This window comes from Phoenix dactylifera, chromosome 4 (assembly GCF_009389715.1).
Source record: "Phoenix dactylifera cultivar Barhee BC4 chromosome 4, palm_55x_up_171113_PBpolish2nd_filt_p, whole genome shotgun sequence".
NCBI classification, from domain to species: Eukaryota; Viridiplantae; Streptophyta; class Magnoliopsida; order Arecales; family Arecaceae; genus Phoenix; species Phoenix dactylifera.
Genome location: NC_052395.1, coordinates 27,117,762 through 27,133,733, shown reverse-complemented (window position 1 = coordinate 27,133,733; position 15,972 = coordinate 27,117,762). Strand labels below are relative to the sequence as shown.

General features: G+C 45.3%; 1 protein-coding gene across 1 annotated transcript in view; it reads left to right on the top strand.

Annotated features, from left to right (window-relative positions):
- The window catches only part of LOC103720603 (histone deacetylase 15), a 64,895-nt gene extending 50,296 nt beyond the window's left edge, over window positions 1–14,599 (top strand). The window contains 1 exon segment of the mRNA XM_039126041.1: window positions 14,250–14,599. The gene's annotated coding sequence lies outside the window, so the exon portion shown is untranslated.
- The last annotated feature ends 1,373 nt before the right edge of the window (window positions 14,600–15,972 follow it).

Sequence of the window (15,972 nt, the reverse complement as noted above, 5' to 3'; positions counted from 1 at the left end):
TATTTATAGCCATGAAGTTCTGAGTCTCCTGAGCGTCGTGACCCAACCACTTGAAGTCGTGCTGTAATTGACTAAGGTCGTGCAATAGTTGTTGAGGAACATGCTGTAATGGTCTAGGATCATGCTGTATCCGTCTAGGGTTGTGTTGTAATTGCCTAAGGACGTGTTGTAACCAAGGTATGTCGAACCGGTACCGGTAGGCCTACCGGTGGCCTACCGGACCGGTTCGACTTGTTCGAAACTAGAACGGTACCAGGCCCGTACTGAAATGGCCCTAGCCGGAGTCGGAGAAGATGAAGGCCTAGAGAGAGTGAGTGGGGAAGGGAGGAGAGGTCTCCGCCGCCTGCGGGCGCGGGGGGGGGTTGCGGCGGAGAGGCCAAGGCCGCAGTCGCGTCTCCTATTTCGAAAGAAATAGGTGATGCGACCTCGGCCTCCGGCTACCCCCCCCCACGGTTTTCTGCTGGCGGCGGAGGCCTCTCTCCTCCCCACTTGCTCTCTCTCTTCTTTCCAAGCTCTGGCTGGGTTCGGCTGGTACGGGCTCTGTACCGTTTTTCATGGCTAAACCATACCAGTTGGCGCCGGTACGGTACGTGCTGAACGGCCGGTACCGGTACGGTACGTGGCTGTAACCGTTTAGGGATGTGTTTTAATTGACTTCAGAGCCATTTATTACAGGCTTTTTAACTTGTGGCATTGTGGAGGGAGCCTACTTCATACGAAGATGTAGGGCCATTTTCGAGGTAAGAGGGCTTTGGTCGGTGGAATGATTGCCGAGCTTATTGGATATCTGGGTGAGCTGTGAGACTTCATCGGCACATTGGATGATGTGTGACCTTGAAGGTCAGCCATTTTTGGTCTCAAGGTCGGCGGAACCGTCCCAAATCGAGCAGTTCCGGTCGTTTCGAGCCTACCAGTGGCTCATCGGTACGGTTCCAGCAATAGAAACGAAACCTGTTGCCAGAGAAAAAAAAGAGCGAGTGGGGGAGGGAGAGGGCAGGACGCTGGCGGAGGCTGCGGGAAGCGAGGCCGCGACTGCTTTTCCTGTTTCGAACGAAACAGGGGTCCGACCGCGGACTTAAAAATTTCGCGATTTTAAATAAAGTCGGCAAGCCTCCTTCCTGTCCCTCTTCTCTCTCTTCCGCGGTCTGTGTCGTCTCTGTCGGTACGGTACAGGCTCGGCGCGGCCCGTACCGACTCGTGTTGTTGGAGAACCGGTATAGTGCCCAGTACCGGTTTCGTTGATCTTGTTTGTTCTGCTCAACCTCTGCTCAAGGAGCTACAGAGTGTATCTTGATTGCCATGTCAGTTGTGAGCTAAACGAATTCGATTATGCCACATCATCAAGTTTATTTTCTACCACATTACCTGCCCCTTCCTCAACTGAGTTGAGATCAGCAGCTCGGCCCGGGAAAATAGTCTGCCTGGATGTGTTGGTAGCTCGGTGGCTTGTTTTGTCGTGATGTCAGAGCTGAATGATTGATATTTAATTTTTCAATTTCAAATGTCATCAGGATATGTGGCTTTGGTTTTGGCACTTAAAATCCCATGCCTTAATCATGGCAAACTGCTTCGTATTTGAAGCCTATCATTCAACATTTTAATGTTGTCGCTTTGCGTTCTCCAACTCCTAGTGAGGTCGGGTTCGAAGTTAATTTTGGCTCGGAGAATGAGGAATCCATCCTCATTCGAGAGCATTTGGAAAGAATCCGAGCTCAATTTTTATTTCCTCCCAAGTTCCACCTTGAGCTTGTTGGTCCTGATGATCGAGTCACCAATCCTCCTTCTCGACTGAGCCTGCACGAGGAAACTCTTAAGGTCGGGCTGAGATTTCCTTTACATTCTTTTATACTTCAGTTAATGAGGGTTTACAACCTCGTCCCGACCTATTTAGTTCTTAATTCTTGGCGAGTCACCGTAGGTTTTCTTGTTCTTTGCCTTCTCCATAACCTCCGAACTTCCGCTTCTTTTTTTTGGGGTTGCTTCACCTTGAAGAGGCATCCTCAGGAAAGAAGTTGGCGGTACTTTTCCTCGAAAAAGCTGCCAAATAATCTAAGGTGCTCCCTCTTCCATTTATGGATGGAAGGGGAGATTCTTCTTCATTTCATCCGAGCAGCCATGGTGGTACGAGACTGTGGGGAACACCTCGGAGGTCAGTTCAACTGACCTCCAAAGTTATCTAGTGACGATCAACGGTGTTTGGACACTCTTCTCAAATCCAAGATTTCTCCCTTACGAGATTTGTTGTTCGAAGAAACCTTGATCAATGTCGACTTGAGTTCGATCGACCTCCAGGGTATTTCTTTATAATTTCTATCTTTTTTGTTCTGTTATGAAGTTATACCTTTAACGTTCTATTTGGTTTTGTGCTGCTATCCGACTGGCTAGATGCTGAACCTCCTTTATTGTCTTTAGGGGTTGCATTCTTGCGCTACTCGGATTTTCTCTAGGTTTGCTTTCATTCCATGTCACTAGAATCCCAAGAAATTTGCTTGAGGTAACACCGAAGGTGCACTTGCTCAGATTAAGCTTCATGCGGTATCTTCTGACGGTTGCAAAAGGCTCTTTCAGGTCGTCAGTATGTTGCTCGACTGTTCGGCTTATTACAAGCATGTCATCTCCGTAGACCTCTATGTTTTGGCTGATCTATTCTTTGAAGATTTTATTGACAAGTTGCTGATAGGTCGCCCTATGTTCTTTAGGCCAAAGGGCATTACATTATAGCAATAGAGGCCTTTGTCGGTGATGAAAGTTGTTTCCTCATCCTCGACGTCCATTTGGATCTGATTATAGTTGGAGAACACATCCATAATGATCAAGAGTTGATGTTTCGAGGTTGTGTCCACGAGCTAATCGATCCTCGGAAAGGGGAAACTATCTTTGGGGCAAGCTTTTTTAGGTCGGTGTAGTCAATCAATGCAGACACGTCATTTTTCACTAGCTTTTTTTTTTAACTAAGACAACATTGGCCAACCAGGATAATTCACCTCGCGTACAAATCCAGCCTCTAGAAGCTTGTCAACATTTTGGTCTATGACTTGTCTTTCCACGGCAAAGTTCCTCTTTATGCCGCACAGGTCGGTGTGCCAGATTCACATTGAGCTTGTGAACAATCACCTCGGGGCTTATCCTGGCATGTTCAAGGCTAACCAAGAAAAAAATCGGCATTGGTATGAAGAAAATCGATGAGCTTTTCTCGATTCTCCATGTTCAATTGCGAGTCGGTTTAAACAATTCGATCAGGTTCCTCCTTTAAGTGAATAAGCACCAATCTTCGGTTGGTTCCCCTCGTTGCTTCTTCAGCTCATCTGGTGTCCAGCCCCTCAATTGGCAACGTCTCCACAGGTTTCTTTCCTTTGAGCATGCATATAACATTGCTGAGCTAATGTTTGGTCATCTCGGACTTTTACCCCATTTTTGGTGGGGAATCTCACGGGCAAATGGTAAGTAGACACCACATCTCAAAAGGCATTTAGGCCGGGCCGACCTAAAATTGCGTTGTAGGCAGAGAAGACTTGGACCGCTAGGAAATCCAGCCTCACCGTGCTATGTCGAGGCTCTTGACCTGCAGTAACTGGTAGGTTGATTACACCTTTATGAGAATACTTAGGAGAATTCGACTGGTGGCGAATTAACCTTTCTTAGCCGTTCAGCAGGTGACTTCATTTTTTGGAAAGCATCATAGAATAACATATCGGCTGAACTTCCATTATCAATTAGAATTCTCTTACATCAATTTGAAATAGTAAGAGAGATAACTACAGCAACATTATGAGGGGTCTGAACTCCTCCCAAGTTGGCATTGGAGAAGAAATGACATCTCCTGCCCTCTACCTCTTCAAGGATGCATCTTCCTCCTGCTCTCTCAGTCGCGACCTTTCAAGGTGCCCAACATCCCACCTGCAGCACCCACAGTAATAGTATTGATAACCTCCACTGTTGGTCGATTATCAATTGGCTATTCAGGAGTATGTCGATCCGAGGTAGGCTCTTTCCAACCACGCTGATTATTGTTCTATTGATCTAACCAACCACATTGGATGAGTGCTTGAATCTCATCCTTCAACTAGATGCACTCGGTGTAATGTTTATTGTCTCAGTGAAATCGACAGCACTTATCTCTCTTACTTTTTGGCGCCTTCAATCACCAAGGAGCCGGCAAATATCCTTGGCCCTCTATCTCCATAAGAATTTGAGCCCTCGGTGCATTGATAAGAGTGTAGCTCTCAAAATTTTGACGTGGTCTCTTCATCCGGCGAGTACTTTCTTCTCAGCGAGAATCTTCTCTTGGAGCATCTTTTTCCTCTCGTCTCCTCTTGCCTCCTTTTCTGGGACTATCCTCGGCTGACTCTTATTGAAATGCCATGGCTTCCTTCATATTGGCATACTTTTTTGCTCGGGCACATCTCTGCAAAGTCTGCGGGGAAGTGTGTTGGGGTATGTGGAGACCATTGGTGATGAAGAGAATTGAAGGAGAATCAATTCTGCATAATTCTGTCTGGCGGACTGTCGAGTCGACTCGAGCTACGAGTCGAGTCGAGTCGACTAACAGTCGAGTCGACCGAGCCGAGTGTTTTGTCGAGAGTCGACTCGAGCTACAGTCGAGTCGACCTAGATCGTGCCAGTTTTGTCCAGACGTGCCAGAGTCGACTCGAACCACAGCCGAGTCGACTCGGGCTCGCGGAAAATCGTACGGACGATTTTCTTTTGGTGTTTTTTGGTAGCGTTTCGACGGCTATGATCATCTGAAGGTCTTGAGACTATATATAGGACTCATGAGAGCCCTAGGAGTAGAGATATTCAAGGATATTTTGAGAGAGACTCTTGTTTTGTGCGGCTAGGGTTCTAGAGAAGAAGAGGATTGGGATCCTACTTCTTGTGCAAGGGGAATTCTGTGTGAATCTCTTGTAGAGCGATCGCGTGTGATCGTTCGGGTGTGTGCTATCTCTGTAATCTGTTCATCCTAATTGAGATTTGGAGCGGTGGAGGACGTAGGCTACTTGTAGCCGAACCTCGTTACATCTTTGTGTTTGCTTTGCTATTTTCTTCCTATTTCTTCTTCTTTGGTTTGATAATCCGCTGCGGTGCTCAAGTGTTTTACCCTATTGATACCACGGGGTAATCTTTTGCCCTTCGTAGCGGAAGCGAAGCGGTGATCCTTGAGTCCGGTGTCGAGGGAGCGAGAGAGTGCTTATCCGTTTGCTTCTCTCTTTGCTTGTCCGACGTTGGTGGTTGTACCGGTGTGAGTGGGTTCCGGTGCAGGGCGTCGCCAACAAGTGGTATCAGAGCTATTGTATTCTGCAATGGCGGATGAAGGGAAGTTGCGAATTGAGAAGTTCAATGGCACGAACTTCGGATTTTGAAAGATGCAAATAGAGGATTATCTTTACCAGAAGGATCTCTATTTACCTCTTGGAGGTAGAGCGAAGAAACCAGAGAAGATGTCCGATGAAGACTGGGAGGTCCTCGATCGGAAGACGCTCGGCACCATAAGATTGTCACTTGCATCCCAAGTGGCATTCAACATCAAAAACGAGAAGACGACGATGGAGTTGATGGCAACATTGTCGCGGATGTACGAGAAACCCTCAGCATCAAACAAGGTATTTCTCATGAAGAGGTTGTTTAATCTTCGTATGAAAAATGGCGGCAGCGGTAGCAGAATACCTCAACGAGTTCAATGGGACTCACGGCCTAGTTGGAGTCAGTGGAGATTAGTTTTGACGATGAGATTCGGGGCATTGCTAATTCTCTCCGGATTGCCTGATAGCTGGGAGGGCCTGTGGATGGCGGTGAGCAACTCTTCGGCGACGGGAAGTTGATCTTTGATGACGTTGTGGGAGTTGCTTCTGAGTGAAGAAGCAAGAAGGAAATCTTCTGGAGCTACGGAGTCGTCTGGAAGTGCACTAAACATCTCTAACCGGGGAAGACAAAAGAAGGACGGTCGATTTCGAAGCGACTCGAAGTCGAGATCCAGCAGGTCTCGAGCACCTCAGAACAAGGGAGCGAAGTGCTGGAACTGCAGGAAGATGGGGCACTTTAGGAGGGACTGCAAATCTCCTAAAGGGAAGCAAGGCGACCACACCGAAGGAGTCAGCAAGGATCTGGCAAATCTTGCTGAAAACGGTGATATGGATGCCCTCGTTCTATCTTTATCTACCGGTGACGAGTCTTGGGTGATAGACTCGGGCGCGTCTTTCCATTGCTACATCCCAACGGAAGCTTCTTGGAGGATATGAGAAGGGAGACTTCGGCAAAGTCTACTTAGGGGATGGAGAGCCTTGCACCATACAAGGGAAGGGGAAGCGCGGGAAGTGAAGTTTGATTTCTGGATCTTCACTTGAGCTTGAGGACGTACGGCACGTGCCTCAACTGCAGAGGAATCTGATTTCTGTTGGACAGTTGGCGAGCCAGGGGTACAAGGACTATTTTCACAGCTGATCAGTGGAAGATATCCAGGGGTTCGTTGATGGTGGCTAGTGGCAAGAAGCGTTGGGACACTTTATATCGCCAACGGCACGGAGAACTCTATTGGGAGTTGCTGCAGCAGATGTGGACGCCAAGCTATGGCATTGCAGGACTTGGGCACATGAGTTATCAGGGACTGGAGGTGATGCACCAGTTGGGAAAGTTGCAGGGGTCTCAGGGAGTGTTGAGATGGACTTCTGTGAGGATTGTATTCTCGGGAAAGCAGAAGCGTGTTTCATTCAACAAAGAAGGTAAACCTCGGAAGCAAAGAAAGCTAGATCTCGTGCACACGGACGTGTGGGGGCCTGCACCGGTTTCTTCCATTGGTGGATCTCAGTACTATGTTACTTTTATTGATGATGCTACCAGGAAGCTTTGGGTGTTCTTCTTGAAGCACAAGTCAGAGGTATTTGGGTCTTCAGGAGATGGCAGGGCAATGGTAGAACTCGAGACAGGAAGGAGGTTAAAATGCCTGAGATCAGACAACGGTGGGTGAGTATTGTAGCAGGGGAGTTTGAGGACTACTGTGCAGAGGCTGGGATCGTCAGGCAGAGGACAATTCCAGGGGACACCACAACAAAATGGAGTTGCTGAAAGGATGAACAGAACAATTAATGAGCGTGCCAGGAGTATGAGGATACATGCTGGATTGCCACAGCAGTTTTGGGCGGAAGCAGTTAACACTGCTGCCTACTTGATCAACAGAGGGCCATCAAAGAAACTTGAATTTGGGATTCCTGAGGAAGCATGGACAGCGAAGAAGATTGATTTGGCGCACTTACGAGTATTCGGTTGTACCAGTTATGTCCATGTTGATTCCAGTCAAAGAAGCAAACTAGACGCCAAATCAAAGAAGTGCATTTTCGTTGGATACGGAGGTCAACAGTTTGGGTATCGGTTTTGGGATCCCCGAACACAGGAAAATCATTCGTAGTAATGATGTGGTATTTAATGAGAAAATGCAGTAGAGCACTGAATCAGAAACAAAACCTGTTGAGCCGTGTTTTTGTGGATCCTGGAAGAGGAGTCTACAAATTCTGGTCAGAAGACTCAGTCAGAGCAAGAACCTGAAGTATTGGCACCCTTTCCACAACTAAGAAGGTCCACTCGTAGTACTCATGGGAAGCCTCCTCAAAGATATGATGGGACTCTTAGTTATTTGCTGCTCACAGATAATGGCGAACCTGAATGCTTCACGGAAGGCATTGGAGGTTGATACTAGGAAGGAGTGGGAGTTGGCCATGGATGATGAGATGGAGTCATTGGAGCAGAATCAAACGTGGGATTTTGGTGGATCTGCCCAAGGGGAAGAAAGCACTGTCAAACAAATGGGTTTACAGGCTGAAGGAAGAGCAGAATGGGAAGAAACGGTACAAGGCCAGGCTGGTTGTAAAAGGATTTCAGCAGAGAGCAGGTATCGACTTCACGGGAGATCTTTTCTCCTGTAGTCAGATGAGTTCTATTCGGGTGGTGCTGAGCATGGTGGCAGTAGAGAATCTTCACTTAGAGCAGCTTGATGTGAAGACAGCTTTCTTCACGGAGATCTCGATGAGGAGATATATATGCAGCAGCCGGAGGGATACGTTGCAGCTGGCACGGGTGACTTGGTTTGCAAATTGAAGAAAAGCCTCTATGGTTTGAAACAGGCGCTCAGGCAATGGTATCTCAAGTTCGATAGTTACATGCTTGAGATAGGATACAGGAGATGTCAGGAGGATCACTGTTGCTACTTCCGGGACTTCGGTACATCTTACATTATCTTGCTATTATATGTTGATGACATGTTAGTTGCAGGAGCTAGCATGCATGAGATTGCAAAATTGAAGCTGAAGCTGTCAAGAAAATTTGCAATGAAGGATCTAGGAGCAGCGAAACAGATCCTTGGGATGCGGATCAGCAGAGATAGATCTAAACATATCCTCAGACTATCTCAGGCGGAGTACATCAGCAGAGTACTCAAGAGATTCTGCATGGAGGGTGCCAAACCTGTTGGCACACCACTAGGTGCCCACTTAAAGCTTTCAAAAGGACAAAGTCCGAAGACGCGGGTGGAGGAGCTCAATATGTCAAAAATCCCGTATGCATCGGCGGTGGGGAGCTTGATGTACGCTATGGTCTGTACGAGACCTGACATTGCTCAAGCAGTGGAAGTTGTGAGTCGCTTTATGAGCTGCCCAGGCTTGGAGCATTGGCGTGCAGTCAAATGGATACTGAGGTATCTGAGAGGCACGGAGCACATGTCATTGTGCTATGGAGGTTCTGAGATCCGGTTACAGGGCTTTGTGGACTCAGACATGGCAGGGGACTTGGACGGCAGGAGGAGCACGACAGGATACTTGTTCACCTTGGGCAGTGGAGCCATCAGTTGGATTTCCAGGTTGCAACCAGTTGTTGCATTGTCGACTACGGAGGCGGAGTATGTGGCAGCCACAGAGGCGTGCAAGGAACTAATATGGCTTCAGGGCTTGATGAAGGAGCTTGGGAAGGAGCAGAAGGATTGCATGTTATATTCAGATAGTCAAAGTGCAATTCATCTGGCAAAGAATTCAGCTTTCCATTCAAGGACGAAGCATATTGACATACGGTACCACTTCGTGAGGTCATTGCTCGAGCAGGGACTCGTCAAGTTGGAGAAGATTCATACAAGTCAGAACCCTGCAGATATGTTGACGAAGGTCGTCACGGTGGAGAAGCTGAGGAGTTGTTCAGCTTCTGCTGGTCTTCATGCTTGAAGACGTTGAGGAGGCATCGTACCTATCTCACTAGGATGATTCAGTTTCAGTGGGAGCACAGAGGAGAGCCAAGTAATAAGAGGATATACCCATGGTCTCCAAGTGGGAGATTGTTGGGGTATGTGGAGACCATTGGTGATGAAGAGAATTGAAGGAGAATCAATTCTGCATAATTCTGTCTGGCGGACTGTCGGAGTCGACTCGAGCTACAGTCGAGTCGACTCGGGAACAGTCGAGTCGACTTGGGAACAGTCGAGTCGACCCGGGAGGAGAAAGACCAGAAGACCGAGAAAACCATGTTTCTGTCTGGACTGTCAGAGTCGACTCGAGCTACAGTCGAGTCGACTCGAAGCATCGTCGAGTCGACTCGAAGCATCGTCGAGTCGACTCGAGCTACAGTCGAGTCGACCCTAGATCGTGCCAGTTTTGTCCAGACGTGCCAGAGTCGACTCGAACCACAGCCGAGTCGACTCGGGCTCGCGGAAAATCGTACGGACGATTTTCTTTTGGTGTTTTTTGGTAGCGTTTCGACGGCTATGATCATCTGAAGGTCTTGAGACTATATATAGGACTCATAAGAGCCCTAGGAGTAGAGATATTCAAGGATATTTTGAGAGAGACTCTTGTTTTGTGCGGCTAGGGTTCTAGAGAAGAAGAGGATTGGGATCCTACTTCTTGTGCAAGGGGAATTCTGTGTGAATCTCTTGTAGAGCGATTGCGTGTGATCGTTCAGGTGTGTGCTATCTCTGTAATCTGTTCATCCTAATTGAGATTTGGAGCGGTAGAGGACGTAGGCTACTTGTAGCCGAACCTCGTTACATCTTTGTGTTTGCTTTGCTATTTTCTTCCTATTTCTTCTTCCTTTGGTTTGATAATCCGCTGCGGTGCTCAAGTGTTTTATCCTATTGAAACCACGGGGGTAATCTTTTGCCCTTCGTAGCGGAAGCGAAGCGGTGATCCTTGAGTCCGGTGTCGAGGGAGCGAGAGAGTGCTTATCCGTTTGCTTCTCTCTTTGCTTGTCCGACGTTGGTGGTTGTACCGGTGTGAGTGGGTTCCGGTGCAGGGCGTCGCCAACAAAGTGCTCTAAATAGAAGAGGAAATGAGGCGGCCTCAATCCTCCCTTCATAGCCAACAGCGGTCAACTGATTTAAGTCATGTACTTCCAACATCGCCACGTTGAAGCGGTTGACGAAATCACGGAGGGATTCTTCTTCCCTCTGTTTGATGTCAAGTAGGCGTCAAAGCCTCGGCGCTGTCTCCGGCTGCTGATGACGTGCGTCGTTAAAAGTCCTCCATGCTGCTCGAAGGAATGGATGGAACTCGGCCAAAGTTTCGAGTACTAGAACTGAGCTGCTTTGCAAAGAGTAGCAGGAAAAGTCTTGCATAACACAACATCGATTGTTCCATGAAGCATCATGAGAGCTTTAAAGCTCTCCATATGATCTAACGGATCCGAGGTGCCGTTATACTGTTCCACCCTGAGATATTTTGAATCGAGGTGGAATTGGCTACTCCATGATCCGTCGGGAGAAGGGGGATCTGTAGTAAAGTCGATGCATTAGTAGGCCTCAAAGTTTGTCCCTTTATTGCCTCAATTTGGCGACCCATCTCTTCAATCTTTCGATCAAGGTCAGCCTCTCGCCTTGAGACAGCAAAAAGTGTGCCCTAGAATAGAATCCTTGTCAGAGTGGGGGCTAGGTGTATGACGCCTCTCATCTCGATTGACACTCCTATGTTGAGTCTGCCGACTTTGTCGAGATTGTTCATGGGTTCGCGGATAGGAATGATGACTAAATGGACGTGTATGGTGCGTCGGTGGTCGGGGATGATAGACGTATATGGTGCATCAATGGTCGGGAATGTTGACTTGGTTGAGTAGGTGTGGGTCGCTGTTGGTTTGTTGTTGTTTGTTGTAGGCCCTGAACTGTAGCTATTAAGGTCTGTGTCTGCTGGACGAGCACGTTGAATTGCTTAAGATTAATAGAGATGGTCGGTTGTGGTGGTGGTGCACACAACAAACAAACTCTGTTAGGAGGCATGAGATGCAGGTTGAGCTTGTCGCTGCGACACATTGGATGCATCACGACTCTTTCGGACTGCATGTTGGCTTACAAAGTACTTCAATCTCTCTCTTCCCAGGTGTGGGTCAAATCCTTTCTCTAGTGTCAATCTGTTGCTGCTAGAATCTTTGTTTAGGTTGGTCTCCGCCCGAGGTATGCCAAGGTCGGCCGAAACAGAGGTACGCCAAGCTTGGCCGAAACCGAGGAAGGTAGGATTGACCTACAAAGAAGTCCACCTGCCAGAGGTTTCTGGCATGGGACCCTCTAATGCTTAAGTTAGTGGAGATCTAGAGCAATAGTGAGAAAGAGAGAGATTGAGTGTGGAAGAGTGCTCTAGAAAAAGTGGGAGCTTAAAGATGCCTACGTGAGAGTCCTCCAATCATCCCTATATATAGGATGAGAGAGGTGTCCCTTGATTTATCGAGAAGTACTATAATTGCACGATAATGGATAAGCAAGCATTAGCGCCTGGTAACGGCTTTCCACGATTGACATGCAGCGATAATCGTATTGATCGTGTATTTACTATTGTACTGGTGTAACCATTGCCAAGACTATGATTGCAACTCTTTCAATGACCTTTGGCGTTACTCTTGGGCATGACTGGCCAGAATGACACGTCGGTCAATACCAAGGTCAAGTAGGTCGGAACAACCTGAGGTTAGGATAACCAATATTCTCCCTATCAGTGGCAATCGACATACCATGCATCTCACATGCTAAACTCTAGTCCTTATAATTGTTCAATTAGTCCACCTCCTTGAACTCTCCTTTCACTTTTTTTTAATAAAATTTATACCTAAAGATTGTGTAATTTTCTTTTCCTTGGCAAGGCTTTAGCTGATAGGGTGATTATTAAAATTAACAGTTTAGTAGTTAAATGCTGTGCATTGTATATATGTACTCTTTCATTGTGCATGGATTGCTTATGAAAGCAACCATTAAAGTGGTATCTCTATAGGCTGAGTCCTCACTCAAGTAGTAAAATTAGCTGGAACACAATATTGAGTATGCATCCTTGCAACTTATGGAAATTCTTTTGTAACTCAAGGGTAGAATAGAAGCTCACAAATAAAAGGACATCTTTATTTAGATGTCCAGACGTAGAGCCAGTGCATCTTAGTGAAGCAGTGACACATGGTCTTCATTTAACATTAACACTGAAACAAATACAGTGATTGCAGGACTAGCTCATCTGATTAGATTGTCAGACAAAGCAAAGAACATATGATACAGGCTCCAGATGACCCAAATACTTTAGAAGTTAGAATGTCATGAGCCAGATAATTAGACTCATAAATGAGGACGTATGAGCAAGCTTTTTGTAACAGCTATAGGAGGTAAAGCTTGATGGTCTTTGGGATGATGTGACGTGTAGAAGGAAGTCTGTCATAGTGCAGAGGATGTCTTCGGGTTCTGGCTCAAGAATCAAGATGAAGTGGCCTGAAACAGAGTTGGAATTTTTGATCTAAAGTTTGAAACAAATTCCATTTAGAGGATTTGGCTCTATGTAGGATGCAAGAACAAAATAGTTAGTTCAATCTCAAATGTATAAAAGGTTAAGGTTTACGTTGTTTTGAGTGGTTTTTTCTTGTGGATGATGCAATCTGGCATTGATGGCAGCTTGTATAATTTAAGTTCTGAAACTTTGTCGTTGTGAATAGATGTTCTGCTTATAGCATTCACTTGATGACAGGTGAAGTGATGTTATGATTAGCGTGCAGCAGATGTTAAATTTTAGATAGACAAACTGACAATAAAATGACTTAACATAGTTCAAATTCTAACAATGGTGATTGTCTGTAGCATCGGAAAAGTTTGACATAATGCAGCTTGAAGTGAGTGGTAGGAGAGTGAAATTTTGTGATTTGAATTTTGTGATATAACGATTAAGACTCCACAAGTGCACTGGTATATGAATAAGCTGGCTGCAACCACAATTGCCTCTTCAGATGGACTTATTGGAGAACTGTAGGGCCACCATCATCTAGCAACTGCCTCTTATCTGCTAAGATAGCAACATTTACATTTTTGTGTTGCATTCAACACATTCAGACAATTAAATATTATATGCTTTATATTGAAAGAATCTGTCATCTTTTAATGTCAAGGGGACAGCATTTCTCACGAAACAATATTACCATAACCTTTTAATGTCAAGGGGACATAGCATTTCTCATGAAACAATATTACCTTAACCTTCTGCTGTTTCCATTCAATAACGAGGATCGTCTCTTCATATCTTTGTCATCGTGATTGTTGCTTCATGTTCTACCCTTGAAACCACTGAAATGATAGAAGACTGAAGGACAGAATTCTCAACTGGATGCTGGACTATTTTCTGGTTTTCCATTTTTTTTTTTTTTGGGGGGGGGGGGGGGGGTATTAGATCACAACTGCATTAAGCATTGCTTGGCAGGTAATTTTAGATCGTCATGGGTACCTGTGCTTAGAGAATATTTTGAAATTATGTGAGAAAATTATCCAAAATTAAAGCTCTCCACAAGAATATGTAATCTGAACCAAGTCAACTTTATGTCATCTTACTTTCATTCTTGAATATCGGGAAATTTTTAGAAAAAATCAAAATTTGACTGTTACTTGTGCATGTTAAATAACCTTAAAATAATAACAAAATTGTGGAGCCGCTAATTCCTTGGACTTAAATTTACAGCTGAAAGCATGATATTCAGTGGATTGTTGTGTCGTGGTAAATTTTTATTTTCATTACAATCCTGCAGTTAGAACTCAGAACTGTTGTGACCAATAGGCAAAGTGAAAAAAAAAATGAAATCATGTGAAAGTAACGATCATCATGGATGGATGGTTATTGGACATTCCAATTTTACAGCAAATAAGGCATCCTTATGTTTTTTGCTTTTAAGGCATTAACTTGACCAATCATTTTCTTGAAATATTTCTAAAGTTTTCGCTGCATAAAATTTCATTTAAGTTGTTCTTTTGGATGAAACATCCTCTCTGATGCTGCTAGGAAACCAGATGAAGAAGAGGCGGCGTTTAGTCGGTCCATTATGGTGGAAATGGGGAAGTAAAAGGTTTGTTTATGAACTATTATATGGCAGTTTCCGTTTGAATGGGCGGGCACATGTAAAAAGAATCTGTTGATACCATGTTGCTATGTCGCCTGTGTACCAATGCATTAGTTTGATGATGAACATGGAATTCTTGGATGAGGTTATCGGTGAAGATTGCAAACTTTCCCCAAACAAAACTTTTTCCTGCTCAAAATGGAAGATAGTTGTCTAGATTTAAACCAGAGTTTTTCCATTGAATCGTAAACATTTACTTGCAAAAGTTGTTTTACTTCATGGTGGTGTTAAATTATTGCTGTGATCATCAGAGTTAGAACCTACTATTGCAGGTTTTGTAGCGTAAAGAGCAAGTTTTTTTTTTCCCTCGTAAAATACCACATGGACAAGAATTTTTCTTCTGGCAAGCTTTTGCAGGGTCTTGCTCTCTCATAAACAAGTACCGGTGGTGTCATCATAAACAGGTGACAGAAAAAAACACGAAATCAGAGATGGTGCCGTATGGTTGTATATGGCATGCGTCGCTCGCCACCTTTGCCGCTGGTTGCGTTTTGGTGCCTTGCTGCTGGCACCACGGAAAATTTTGCCTGTCCTGGTTTCTTTCCTGTGCTAGTTTTAGATAAGCTACATGAAATGTTAAAAGTAATTCTGTTGCCAACATCTGTAATCAGGGAATTGAAGAAATTTTTACGAAGTAGCATGCTAGGGGTTCAGGGGGAAGGTTTGTGTATAATGCTGGGCTTTTGCAGCATGATTACTCGAGAAGTAAAATGACTGAAACAGTCACTGGCAGCTAAGAGTTTGTTTTGATTTTGCTCGCATGCCTGTCTAAATTTGTGGGAGGTGATGCAAGTGTGGGTGATGATGGTAACTTAAAAATCCAAGATCAGTAGAACTCTATTGTGGATCGATCCCGTGCCACTTGAAGGTGAGGAGCGGAGGATCGATTCTGCAGGTGTTGAGTGTCCAATTGAGTATTCAAGGTGTTGAGTGTCGAATTGGGTGCTCATTGAATGAGCAGTGGCAGATTTTAGATCTAATCAATATTGATTTGTCATATAAACTATTGATTAAATATGTAGTATTCTAACAATCCTGATGGTTTGAGTGAGTTATTGGAATTGGACTAGGTTCAGCAATGACTGTAATATTTTTTTCTGGATGATTGAGGAGTCGGGTTGATGTGAATCGAGGCTGCCATGGCTGACCAAAATGAGTAGCTCTATGTTGGGGGCCAGAGGGCTTTTGAATTGCAGCATACCATGATACATCTGAAACATATTAGTCAAAAAAAACGATACATCTTAAAGATGGATGGAGATGTTGTCAGGCAGATAAATGGTAGAGGATGTGTGTTCATCTCTGTGGCCTTGTTTCTATAGAAAGTGGCATGAGAATGTCTCCCTACTAGGAGCGTGTTGGAGAGGATGGGCGTTTGGATTACTTCGTGTTGTGGGAGGTGCCCGGGTATGGAGTCTATCAGTCATGTTTTGTTTGGGTGCTTGCGAGTTGCACAAATTTGGAGCATGGCAGCTTTTATTTAGCCCCAAGCTACCCAATCAGTTGATGACCTCCTATGCCAAATGAGGGGGCCTATGCGGAGCTTGAGAATGATGGAGTGGGGGATCCCTTGCGCGGATTTGGCGTATCACATTTGGTTGGACA